Here is a 12,907-nt window from a genome sequence, read left to right as displayed (position 1 = left end):
GACGAGGTGGCCGAGTGGTTAAGGCGATGGACTGCTAATCCATTGTGCTCTGCACGCGTGGGTTCGAATCCCATCCTCGTCGGCCGTCGCATTCCCACCCGACTCATGTGGGAGGGTGGGTTTTTTTTTATATTTGCCCATTCAAACGGGTTGATGCTTCCTCGATTTAAAAAGAAAACCCATTCGCCGCTCCCAAGTTGCTCCGTGTAAGGAAAGTGAGAACAAAGTCTTTTAACTGGCTTGTTTTAAACACCGTGAAACCGCGCGTGCGAAATTTTTTTGAATGTATTTATATTTTGAGTGAGATTTAGTGTCCGCTTTTTTATCTTTGAGTCCTGGTGCGTAAGAATATTTGGCTTGGGACAGCAGAAATCGGAAACTCGGAAGTTGTGTCAGTTTGGCCAGTTTGAAACCCACTTTAATTGGCACATGCCAACATTAAAACATTGCACGCTGCAAAACAGCAGCAAGTGCCTGCAAATGTAATTGATATCGTCAATTATACAACAAGCACTGATCCAAATTCCATCTTTTTAACACAAGATCCCAGCTTGGATAAGAGCGAGGAAAGGCCTTTTCACTCGTCTATGTTGACAGGAAAGAACGGACAAATTTACCTTCCCGTAACATTATCCAACCTATTTTTAGCCTGCGTGGCCCGATCCAGAAGTCCACTTCCCATATTGATTATTTGTGTGTGAAAAATAGCTCTCGTCTTGCTTTTCACCAGTTTGCACCCGTCGTACTGGCATGGTTTAATTTGCTCTGGATTTATCTTTTCTATCACTTAATATTTAAAATATTACTACGTGTCATGTCATCTGCTTTCAAGGATGAAAATCTCAGAAAAAGGAGACCCAAACTGAGTATGCACATCAATTTCTGTCCTTGGAACATTATAGTCGATATTGGTTGGAGAGCAGTTTGTGAATCCGCCTATTGCCTTATTTCTTCTTCCTCCCCTAAAATCTGAATGGCTATTACGGGATAATAAAACAACAACTCGCATTTTATTGTAATCTTTAAAGTAGTAAAATGTCCCAAGGCACTTCACAGGAGTTTTAACAAAACTAAATTTGACACCAAGCAATATAAGAGCAGGTGACCAAAAGCTTGGTCAGAGGTGGGTTTTAAGGATCAGTTTGTCCGAGGACAGAGGCGGAAAGGTTTAGCGAGGGGATTACAGAACTAGGTCTAGGCAGCTGAAGGCATAGATGCCACTGACAGAGCAATGCAAATCAGGGATGCACAGGCCAGAATTGGAGGAATGCAGAGATCTCAGAGAATTATAATTTCAGAGGAATTGCAGAGATGGAGAGGGATTTGAACATAAGGATGAAAATGTTAAAATTCTCATTTATATAGCTATACCTATATTTCACGATGCCACCTGTTTTAAACTGTATTAGAATTGATTGTTAAATGCAACTATTTAAAAATATGTACAAAAATGCATAATTATAGAACAACTTTGTCATAAACATACAAAATCAAAACTGAAAATGATCTATAGTTTAAGATCCAGGAAAATTTGAGATATGTTCAATAAAAGCTGTATATATATATATATATATATAAATAGAGAGAGAGAGAGTTTGATGTGACTCAACTAAATCATTGTTGGTAAGCTATTCAATCCATTTAAGGCATTTTGCTAAAATATGCACAAGTATGCTTTCTTGTTGCAGTTCTTGGACAGTGACTAGTCGCCGGAACCTTGGCTGATGTTTTTTCTCTCCCTATAGCATAGGGCAGTGAGGTAGTAGCACACCTACCACTGCCCAGCTAAAATAAGCTGTGTCCTGCCCTTTGCCTCCCTCCCCCCAACATTTCCCCCACGATTTGTTTGGCTCAGTTAACATTGGGCAGGGTGCTTACCAATCGAAACATTGATGGAGCTCTAAATATTATTTGCCTGCACATCAGTTTGATTTTAATTTTGTTAAAGGCTTGTGCTTAATGGAAAAGGAAGCTGGCAACGAGTCAATTATTTATAGAATATTTTTGTTTCAATTTTGCAGTGATCAAATGTGTTCTTGTTGCAGTTATTACTAAACACTTCAATTTATTACTTTAAAGTAATTTTCTTTGGCATATCCCTGACAATTAACAATTTAATTTGTTGTGATCACCATCCTTTTATCTAAACCCACTTTTGTTACTCGTGCTAATTTATATAGGCTACAACATAAAAGCTTGCTCTTTAATTATAAGGTTCTGCATCAAAGTGGCCCAGTCTAATATAATTCCACCTAATGAGTGGATTTCACTGAAAAATCGTGTGTACGTTAAAAAGGTTTTGATGTTCATGTCTATATTTATTATATTGCTGTGATGTATCCAGTTTGATATAGCCTGTTCTGATATATGAGTATATGCAGTCTGATGTGACATAGGGAAACCCAACTACTTCATTGATACCATTCTGCAAACCAAAACTGCTATCCCTACCCAGTCTGACTTCGCCTGACTTTAGTTCACATGAAACAAAGACCAAAGATACTGGAAATGCTCAGCAGGTCTGGCAGTATCTGTGGGGAGAGAAACAGAGTTATTGTTTTAGGTCGATGGGTAGAATTTACTGTGCCCACTGGTGTCGGGCATCATGGCGGGCATGAATGAACAATATGGCAGAAAGGCCAAAAATCAGTTTCATGCTGTCATGAAACCAATTGGCAGTCATCCACTCCATCCGCCAATGGCAGGCCACATTTCTTATCACCTTCAGGAACTTCATTGTAATACATCTGCATATCATTATAAGCCCAGCTCGCTGAAATCATCCCTCCACGTTGGATCATCCAAGCACATCATGCCGACGTGTTTCAAAACCGAACATAAGCTATGTGCACCTGGCGAGCTGCACTTTGCTCGGGACTTCAAGGCTTATTTAACTAGCTTGTTTCGGTCAGCACTCATGGTCATCAGCGCCAGACTTCATAGACAGCACCAGATCACTTTTAGGGGGTCTACTTACGAGACCAGTCATAAGGTGGGGGGTGCTTTTCAACAACTTCAGGATTATGGCTTGCTTTGAGAAGCAGGGAGAATTGACCTCGGGCAAGGGAAGAGGCTGCAGAGCTAGGGCATTACTGGGGAAGGGGGATATCCCAGGATGTGTGTGGGGATACATGTTGATCTGTGCAAGTGGCCTCAAGAGGGTGAGGGCTGAGGAGGCAGTCTCCAGAGGAGATGAGGCCAGATGGAGATGTGAGGGTTTGTGTGAGAGAGTGAGTGGTAGTGTCCCTTGAGCTGGCAGTGAGTGAGATGCCAGTGAATGTGTGATGGGCTTCAGTGTGTGAGTTTAGAGTGATAAGATGGTTGCCTTACCCTGATGGCACGGATAAGATCATTCATCCATTTTCTGCACTGGATGGCTGACCTCTTGTGTGCAGCATTGGCACTGATCACCATTTGCACCACCTCCCAAGCCAGAGTGGTGGCACTGATGGGACTCCTGCGGCCAGAGCAGGGGTGGAGGAGGAGGCTGTAATGGTGTCCAGAAGACATTCCAGGGATGCGTCACTGAATCGGTGGGGCTGCAGTCTTCTTGCCTTTTGGGGCCACGTCTTCTGTGCAGCAGTCTTGGGCTGGAGGCACTGAGAGGTGTGTGCACAGCTGCACTTTACATATGGCGCCAGGTGTGAGGAAGCGGCGAGGTGGCGGCTTTGGAGGCCAAGTCACTGAATATATTTAACAAGGAAATAGATAGATTTCTAAGCTCTAAAGGCATCGGGGGTATGAGGAGAGAGCAGGAGTATGGGGTTGAGACAGAGGATCAGCCATGATGAATGGCGGAGCAGACTCGAAGATCCATATGACCTACTCCTGTTTCTATGAATCGGTGGTTGCCCACCAGCAAAACAGCATGTTTTCTGGGAATGCTTGATTGATGAGGCGGGATTGGGATGAAACGGCGTGAAACGCCACCATTGCAGCCAGTGGGTAAAACTTTCTTCGTTCTGCCCCCTATCACACTTAGTGCAAATCTGGGATAATTCCACCTAATGACCTTTCATCAGAACTGGGGGAGATGTTAGAAATGTGATTGGCTTTAAGCAGATGAAATGGGGAGCGTGGGCAAAGAACGAAAGGGAAAGTCTGTGATAAGGTGGAAGACAGGAGAGATGACATGACAAGAGTTAGTTGTGCAAAGGGAGTGGTGATGAGACAAAAAAGAAACAAAGAACAAAAGGAGCGCTTAGAACAGGTGTGAATGGGAGAATAATAAACAGCTGCCATCTGAAAGCAGAAAACAAGATAAAAACAAGGGTAAGAGTGAACTGTGCAAATAAAAGGAAACAAAATGTAGCCAGAGATACAGTCTGAAATTGTTAAACACCCTGGCTTCATCCATGTCCTGTGGTTCCTAGAAGTTCAAATTAACCATTTTCAGACACAAATACGGGAAGTTTTCGTCAAGTGTGTTTTAACCAATCTCACCATGCGCAATGGAATGATACATTGTTACTTTGGTACACAGACAGTGATACAGTAGTGAGTGATGTAGCATCCTGGATACTGATGTATACATGTGCATAACAATATAGTTTCTAATTCTGAATAATATAACAATATAACATCCTTTTAAAAAATATAATGCCTCTATAAGTCAATATAACTATTCCAATCATTGACTTTGTTTATATTGTAGCAACTAAAAAAAATAACGAGCCTTTTTAGCTTGTTTACTTTTCTCAAAAAAATTAATCACAGTATTGCTTAGGTGGCAGGTGTTGTGCCTCCATCTCGTGAATTTGCCATTTTTTGCTCTCAGTGATGAGTTGGCACATTGTACTGGCGTTGTGTGCGTATTGCTCCTGGTGTTGTAGGAGCTGTGTCACTTATTAATGTTACACCACTTGTTGGTGTTGGTGATGCTGTTGATGTTGTCTCACTTGTTAGTGATGTTGCTGCTTTTTATAATTACATTTCCTGCTTTACCAGCTCTGGTGTGGGTCGAATTTGTACTCTGTTCCTTCTAATTTTATTCTTGATGATATAAGACTTTGGAGTCTCACTGACAGCTTTTGCAGGGTTCCAACTTTTAAGGATTGCATCCTGATAATGTACAATTTGTCCTTTCAACAACTCAGGCAAGGATTTTGCATGTTTGATGGAAGTGTTGACTTTCTTCTACCTGTGCATCAGTGAATTGTTTCTTTCATCCTCCTGGCCATTTTAAGGATGTATGTTGCTTGGCAAGATTGTCTTGTACTTCGTTCCATTCAGTAGTTCTGCAGACGATTTCATGACAGCCTTGAGAAGTGTAGCTCAGAGTAACAATAGGTCAAGGTTTGGGTCTTCCATTGTCTCTCAGCATTTCATGAGGATTCTCTTGACCACCTCAATGTGTCTTTCTATAAATGTGGTGATGATGTTTAACCAATACTGGAAGTGAAGTGGATTCCATTGTCACAGATTACACTTTCAGGAATCCCTTGCTCAGCAAACAGAACTTGTACTGCTGTGGAGATTTTTGTAGCTCTCAAGTTTTTCACCTTTCTGATGAATGGGAACTTTGAGTAATAGTCTGCGACTATGAGATACTATTCTTGATTGTGTGTGAACAAATCAGCATGCCATGGTTTGGGTGGTACTTCAGGAGCTATCATCTCTTTCAGCTGTGTATTTCTATACTTCTGGCATACATTGCGTGTAGAAGCCATTCTTTCAATGTCTTTGTACATGCCAGTGCACAGCTGATCTGGCTCTAAGCTTTCACTTCTTCATTCCCATGTGACCTTCATGCACCTTCTGAAGAACTTCTTTCTGCATTGTAATGGGGTACAATGATTCTGGATCCAACCAGCAGAACACCATCTACTGTGAGATGTCATTCCTGATTGACCAATACTTAAGTTTTAATGTGCATCTTATCAGTCCATCACTTTCTGAGAGACTATCTGTAACATCTTTGCTAGTTTTATCTCTAAGTTGATTCAGTTTCGGTGATGTTATTTCGACTAGGTGGTGGATCTTTATACCTAGATCTTTTAACTAGTATTTCTCATGTGCTGAAAGCCAAGATAGGGCATCTGCTAGCACCATTCCTCTTCCTGGCTTGTATTTCAGAGTAAAATCATAACTCTAAAGCCTCAAGAGTAACTCCTGTAATCTTGCTGGTGCTCTACACAGGTAGTTCTTGTAAATCAGCTCTAGTGGATGATGATCACCTCCGCTGCAAACATTCTCCCATAGAGATATGTATGGAATTTCTCGCATATGTACACAATTGTCAAAAGCTCTCTTTTCACGTTTGCATATCTGGGCTGGATTTTATGCAGCTGAGCCTATTTAATCGTGGAGAGGCCCTGAGTCAGTCTTCCAGCATGAGGAAAGTCTTCCCCAATTAAGTTGGAGGATGGAAGGGACTGATACAGGAACCCCGGCTGACAGCAGCGGGATATCAATTGGACTCATTAATAAGCCAATTTACTCCCATTATCCCTGAGCCCACCACAATTTAGTGGTGACTTGGGGATTAAATGGACACCGCACAAATCTCTTGCACCCTCAGAAGGCCACTCAGTATAACCCGTTGGGTCTGCCATCAGCCACACACCCAGCCTTACCTCCGACACCCCACTTGCCCCTTTTACGACACCCATCCCCCTTCACTCACCTGTGGCTTAGGATCCCTTCGTGATCCTGGATCGCGGGCAGGTTCAGAGCTGCAAGCAGCCACTGCTTCTGCTGGCAGTAATGACGAGCTGCCGGCCTCTGATTGGCTGGCAGCTCTCGACTATGGGAATGCCACTGCTGGGGACCTCAATCATGGGGAATGCCCTTCAGTGGATAGTTTTTTCTTTCAGGCCTCCCCGCTAAACAGCTGGGGCTTCCTTGCCATTTCTCTGACCAATAGGCAAGACCCCCGCACCCACCGACAAATTCCTGACCCTGGTCTCAACCAATGCTAGAGCTTTGAATGCGAATGCTATCAGCTTTCCTTCATGTATCAGGCTCCCAGCCCTTTTGTACCGGCATCTACTTGCAGGGTGACAGGTTTCTTTCTGTTGTGGTATGACAGACAGAGATGACTTGCATACTGTTTCTTTGAATTTGCTGAAACTCTTACCATGTGACCCTGACCACTGGTACAGGGCAGCAGATGGATGGGAACACCACCACCTGCAAGTTCTCCTCCAAGCCACTCACCATCCTGAATTGGAAATATATCGCCATTCCTTCACTGTCGCTGGGTTAAAATTCTGAAACTCCCTTCCTCACAGCAATGTGGGTGTACCTACACCACATGGACTGCAGCGGTTCAAGAAGGCAGCTCACCACCACTTTCTCAAGGGCAACTAGGGATGGGCAATAAATGTTGGCCCAGCCAGCGAAGCCCACATCCTGTGAATGAATTTTTAAAAACTCAGCATCTTCTCTCATCAGCTCTTTGTTGTGTGTTCTGACATGTGAGGTATGAAAAAAGACATGTACCAGATCAAGCCAAAAAAAACTTCTCAATTCTTTCTTGTTTCTAGATGCTTCTATCTCAGAGATAGCTGTGACTTTTTCAGGACTTGGATTGACTCCATCAATCTGTACAACATTTCAAAGAACTGCCATTTTTTCACCTTCACAATGCATTTGTCTGCATTTAGTTTGATCCCAGCTCTCCTGGTTCTCTCCATGACTTCATGTAGATTGGCTTTTCCATCTACACTATAGATCTGAATATCATCAGCTATGCTGACTGCTCCTTTGCACCCTTTGTATTTTTCATCTGTTTTGTGGTGAAACACATCCTGGCTCACTTTAAGGCCAAAAGGTAGGTGCAGGGATTTGTACTGTCCAAAGGTTGTACTGAATGTTGTCAGCTGCAATGATTCATCATCAAGCTTCTTGTTCCAGTAGCCATTTCTGGCATCAAGCTTGCTGAAAACCTTTGCCCCTGCAATTGCTGTTGTGATCTCTTCCAGTGTTGGAGCAGGATAGTAATTTCTCTTTATTGCTTCATTAAGATCTTTTGGATCCAGGTAAATTCATAGCCATCTGTTTTCCTTTCTCTCACAATTATGAAATTTACCCAACCTGTAAGCTCTATGACTGTGGCAATCAGTTTCTTTTCTTCCATCTCTTGGAGCTCTCTTTCAAGCTTTCATTTTAGTTCTATTGGTGCTTTTATATGGGGGATGAATCTTTGGTTTCTGCACTGGATCAATAGTGATGTGATACTTAAAATCTTCAAAGCATCCAGCCTTCTGATCAAAAAAACCTGGATATATTTGAACCAGATCGTTCTTTCTTCAGATTGGGGAGTGCTTTTTAATGAGTGTACTACCTTCAACCCTCAGTGATGCTTCCTTCCTCTCATGCTTTCCTGAGATCAGCTACAGCTTTTCACAACAGCTGAACCCAAAGAAAGCAGAACCATCTTCCAGTGATGTGCAATTAATACCTTTTCCTTTATGTGTGCTTTGGGTCCTTCCTAACTTCAAATCTCAATTCCAAGTTGTGCCATCACCATGACGTTGCTTTCATTTGCTTTCAGAATTTTGGGAGTCTAAACAGGATGATGTTACTCTGTGCTCCCATATCAAGCTTCAGACTTATGGTTGTGGGCTTATTTCTCACCTTCTTCCTAATTGGAATAGTTTAGTGAATTTCTTTTCTCTGGAAACTCACACTTGCACCCTGACATTTCATGGAGGTGTATAACTCCTATGTCTATTGTGTCCTCAAACTCATCATGTTTTTTAGTTATTGCCCATCCCTAATTGCCCTGTTCAGTAGTCTCATTTAAGAGTCAACCGCATTGTTGCGGGTCTGGAGTCACATGTAGGTCAGACCAGATAAGGGCAGCAGATTTCCTTCCCGATAGGGCATTAGTGAACTAGATGGGTTTTTACAACAATCAGCAATGGTTTCATCATCAGGCTTTTAATTCCAGATTTTTATTGAATTCAAATTTCACATTCTGCCATGGTGGGATTCAAACTTGGGTCCCCTTGGGTCTTCTGGATTACTAATCCAGTGACAATACCACTACGTCACCGCCTTCTTCCCCGCCAGGGTATGGATATATTGGTTTCTTTCCTTTCTCATTCACCTATTTTCTCTGGCTCTGGTAACTCCATTACCATCTTCTTCCTTTGTTCTAATATCTTTTCTCAGTGATTGAGCTTTCCACAAGCTCTACTATTTAGTCCGTATGCGGAACATTTCTTGCTGTTTGTGAACTCAGGTGGTCATCTACATCTGTTGCACGTCTTTCTCTATCTGGTGCACATTCCTTTTTTGCTATTTTACTGTGTCAACTCTGCTGCCTTTTCCTTGACTTAACTGAAGGCTAGCCATTTGGACAGTCAGCATCTTCATTTGTCTACTTGTGGTTCCATGTGCTCTGGCAATGTCACTAGTCTGCAATATTTTGAACTTGTCTTTTCCAACCAGAGCTTTTTGTACATCAGGGTGTGCAGAGCCCCAGATGAGCTGACTACCAGCCCTTCATCTGTTTCTCTGAATTTAGACTTGCTGACTAGCTTTCTCAGTCTTGTTAAGAAAGCGTCAACTGGCTCGCCTGGTTCCTACCTTAGGCTCCGAAATTCATATCAGTGGATCCAATAATTTGACTTTAGCTGGAGATGCGTGATGAATTTTTTAAAAATTGTCTGGATTTTAACTGTCACCCTCACTCATTTCCCAGCTATAGAAAAGATCTAAACCTTTCTCTCCTGTCTACAAAATAGATGTAGCTAACCCTTTCCTCTTCGCTAGTGCTTTTTATAAAACTACTAAATCTCAAGTTGCACTTTTTTTTTAACTTCTCAAATGCCTCTACAACATCATCAGCCTGTTGATTGACCCTGGGCTAGAGCTACGCTTTCAATGCTGCAGTGGCAGCCATTTTGTTTTTACATGATTCACTCAGTGGAATCGTCCCAGATTCGTAATGGCGTTTTTCATGCCATGTCGTCCCATTCCCAGTGCATCCTGCCTCATTAATAATGCATTCCCTGGAAACACACCAGATTGCTGGTGGGGCAATCCCTGATTCGCCCGCCCCAGCCTCACCTCAGTAATCCGTGTGCCTTATTTAAAGGGTGCCCCTGAACAGAGCCAGCACTCACTAAGTGATCGGAAGCTGCTGCAAAGTCATGGCTGCCAAAGGGAGGAGACATGCTGCCCCCAAATTTAGCGATACCTCCCTCGGGCACCTACAGGACGCAGTGGAGCCCCACCGTGAAGTCCTCTGCGCCCGGTCTGGGTAAAGACCAGCAAGCAAGGTGACAAATCCGGCATGGGAAGTGGTGACAGTGGTGGTCAGCGCCAACACCCTGCAAAAGAGGACAGCCACCCAGTGCTGAAAGAGGATGAATGATCTCTGTTCCACCAGGGTAATTCACTCTTCTCATCACTCTCAATTCACACATTCACAAACCCATCACACATCCACAGGGATCTCACTGACTGCCAGTTCAAGGGACATCACCATTCACTCTCTCATATATACCTTCAACTGTCCTCCAAATCATGTCCTCATCTTGTTCATGGTACCACTCACCACCCACACATACCAGGCATATTTATCATCTGGCCAGGCAGGTATCCTGCTTACATTCTCTCTATCTGCCTTCATGCAGGACAAGCTGGCATACATCAAAAGGGAGAGGTCACAGACTGACAGAGGAATGCCTGACATTGAGGTCCTCACAGACTTTGAAAATAGAGTCATGCAGGTGGCCGATGAGGATCTGGACCATTCCTGTGCTGACGGTGAGATCGGCAGCGCTCAACCAAATGTGGATCAAGCAGTGCAACATCCATCAGACAACCATGCTGTGAGTGAGTTCCTCTGTTCCATAGCCTCCTGCCATGCTTTTGCAGGCACATCTGGGAAGGGGTCCACAAGCCAGTTCCTCGATTCAAACCCCAAAGACACTCCCCAGAAGAAGAACCTGATGACAGCATCATTGAAGACCTATCACAGTGCCCACCCTCACTCTCCACCAGCACAGAGACACACACATCAGTGGGAACTAGTTTGTTAGTAGCCTCGGGGTCACAATCTGGTGAGCATGTTGCACTGTCTGATCCACGGTAAGCGGCAGCAGGGATTTCCCATATTTCTGGCAATTGGAGGACTGTTGGAGGCCAGAAATCTGCTGAGTCTGAGTTAGGTGAGGACCCTCTGGATTCAGTTATACCTCAGTTGCTGGAGCTGCAAAGGCAAGCTCAGGAACATCAGGAAGGGATGTCCGCTGCACTCCTCAGATTGCAAGGCACGATGGAGGAGTCTGTCTGCCAGTTGAGGTGATAGTGCTAGCGTGCCAATGCACAATACTGGTAGGATGGTGGCCACCCTAGAGACCTTGGTCCAGGACATCGATCCTGCACTGCATCGCTGACACCATAGTTTACCTCCAATAGTGTCAACGCGAGAGACGTGTGGGACCACTCAATCTCAATCCAGCTGCGCCTTCTCCTCAAGGAGTCAGCCAGGGGCCCTTGGGTACCCATAGGGAGGAGGATCAGCAGGTGCATACCCCAGGGCCATTCAGTGACTCCGGTAGTGTCGGTACCATCCGAATCCCATCTTTGTGTGAGCCCAGCAGCTCCAGCTCCACAGGCTAAGGAGGGTCCCACTGCCCCACACAGGACCCTGAAAGCAGTCCAGGGGCCTCCAGGTCTCGGTCCTGCAGAAGACCATTAAAGGTCATCACAGGCAGGGCATAGCAGTCAGCAGGCTGCCTCCACCTCTGCTTTAGATGTCAGGGAGTGCCAAGGTGTAGTGGCAGAGTTAGGAAGGTTAAGAAAATGTAGCTCTTATAGAGTCAAAACAATTAAACCAAATCAACAAAATTGGGATAAATCAGGCACAGGCTCTAATTCAGGTCAGCTGTAAAACTAAGAACAATGTTTAAAGGAACCTTACAAACTTTAAATCAAAATGTGATTAAAAGGGGTCAACAAAACACCCCAGTCCCCGCGGTGCCCACCGGGCATGGAAGGCCTCGAGAGTGCCAGCAGACACCGCGTGCTCCCTCTCCAGGGACATCCGGCCGCGAACGTAGCCGCGGAAGAGGGATAAACAATCGGGCGGGACTCCCCCGTCGATCGCCCACTGCCTGGACCTGTTAATGGCCAACTTGGCCAGGCCCAGGAGCAGGTTCACGAGGAGGTCCTCCTCCTTCCCGACCCCCTTCCGCACCGGGTGCCCATAGATCAGGAGCGTGGGGCTGAAGTGCAAACAAAACATCAATAAAAGGTTTTTCAAATAACTAAAAAGGGTGTGCAACCTACCACACCCTATATATGCATGGTCCACGGACTCCACAAGACCGCAAAAAGGGCATGTGTCCTGAGAGTTCGTGAACCTATGCATTCTCCTATTATAGGGGACTGCTGCATGCAACACCCTCCAACCGAGGTCCCCAATAGAAAGGGGGGTTAAGAAAATGTAGTTGCACAGTCTGGGCATGGGTGTTAATCACTTGTATTTAGTGTTCACTATTGTAAATAAACTCCCAAGAATGTCTGCTTGCCTGTGGCTCCTTGTTATGATGAGCAGTGTTTGTGCCACTCAGATGTAAAACCTTGGTTCCTGCTCAAGATAAAGGCAGGTGTCTCAGTCCAGGGCCTCTTCGCTGTGCAGTGTGTAACCTTCAGACCAAAGTGATGGCCGAGCATCAGATTCACTAAACACATTAGTGATTATGCACCTTGACAGTGCTTGTTATTGCTACCAGAATGACTTGGGCAGGCATCACAGAGTGCCATCATTCTCCCTGTGTGCTTCCAGCACCTTTGAGGTGGGGCTGGCCCCCCCTCTCTTCAGCATCTGTGACCGGTGACACTGTCCTCCTGAAGGGGTCAGGTGCTAAAGACTGACAAAGGATCAGATGCATTTAAAGTTTCACAGCTGTATCTCCATGGTATGACCCTGATCACAGAGCGTAAG

General features: G+C 44.6%; 1 non-coding gene across 1 annotated transcript; it reads left to right on the top strand.

The window, feature by feature from the left end:
* Positions 1–82, top strand: trnas-gcu. The gene has a single exon. It is a non-coding gene; the product is annotated as a tRNA-Ser (tRNA).
* Positions 83–12,907: the final 12,825 nt, after the last annotated feature.

Source organism: Carcharodon carcharias, chromosome 5 (genome assembly GCF_017639515.1).
Source record: "Carcharodon carcharias isolate sCarCar2 chromosome 5, sCarCar2.pri, whole genome shotgun sequence".
Lineage (NCBI taxonomy): Eukaryota > Metazoa > Chordata > Chondrichthyes > Lamniformes > Lamnidae > Carcharodon > Carcharodon carcharias.
The sequence above is the reverse complement of the archived record's forward strand: the minus strand, read 5'-3'. Positions and strand labels throughout refer to the sequence as shown.